The sequence below is a fragment of the Etheostoma spectabile genome, chromosome 4 (assembly GCF_008692095.1).
Source record: "Etheostoma spectabile isolate EspeVRDwgs_2016 chromosome 4, UIUC_Espe_1.0, whole genome shotgun sequence".
In the NCBI taxonomy this organism is placed as follows: Eukaryota; Metazoa; Chordata; class Actinopteri; order Perciformes; family Percidae; genus Etheostoma; species Etheostoma spectabile.
The window spans coordinates 29912781-29913777 of record NC_045736.1 but is presented as its reverse complement, the minus strand read 5'-3'; the positions used below and the strand labels follow the sequence as shown (position 1 = coordinate 29913777).

The following is a 997-nucleotide window of genomic DNA, read 5'->3' as shown; positions in this document are numbered from 1 at the left end:
CCTGTAAAACCAGGTAAAGACAACACTTACCATGTTGACGCTCTGGGCCCTGAGGCCATTTTTACAGTTTAATTCCGCTGGATTTATTTATAAAAAAGCTTGCAAAACATCAACCCGTTGTCTACAGTCAGATATGAACATCATTTTTTTTAGGACAAACTGGGTTATTGGAATATTGGGGTGCAGTGAGGGCACTTGCATGTTAAAAATGGTTGTAGGGCCTTTAGAAAATAAATAAATAATAAATGAATCTTCCAGATATGTATGATATCAGACATATAAGTAAAACCTAAGCCATTTTCCTTTCTAAAACACTTGTCATATGTCTTGGGAGTCACACTGTGAAGAAAATAATCATTATAACTTATACAGTTGACAAAATACATGCATTTTTTCAAAAAAGTCAAGACGTTTTGCTCTCATGACATTTATAGCCAATATAAACATAATAATGTCATTATTATTGATATTACACCCACAGCAATGTTATACAAGCAAAATGTGTCTAAATAGTGCACATTGGCCTTCCATAGAGGATAGGCATTTTTGTCCCCTCTGGCCTTCCATACAAGAGGGGTTCCTTTATCTCCCATATATGTGCATGTACTTCCTGAAACAATAGACAGGACAGACACAGAGCGAGAGATCAGAGATTAGACGAACGATTCAGCGGCAGAAATGAGCCAAAACGCGATGAATTATGGACATAAAGTGGACCAATCTTGGATATAACAGTATGGATTTAAAGCCCAAAGAAGCTGAAGTTCCAGGCTGGATAGAAAATCCCTGTAGAGGCTAGAAAGACAGGGAAAAGACCGCCGTAAAGCCGAAAACGTCAGGATTTAAACGAAACTGAAAGTGAGTAAATCGCCCGTATGGTTCAAAAGTTATTAAACTATGAATCAGAGGTACTTTTTTACTCGTGGGCGAGTGTCTCGGGCTCAGAGGGTTAAGATATTACGATATCTAAAATCTAAGACGATATCTAGTCTCATAT

General features: G+C 37.5%; 1 protein-coding gene across 4 annotated transcripts in view; it reads right to left on the bottom strand.

The window, feature by feature from the left end:
• The window catches only part of arhgef10la (Rho guanine nucleotide exchange factor (GEF) 10-like a), a 190549-nt gene that overhangs the window by 90051 nt on the left and 99501 nt on the right, over positions 1-997 (bottom strand). The gene's annotated exons all lie outside the window — the stretch shown is intronic.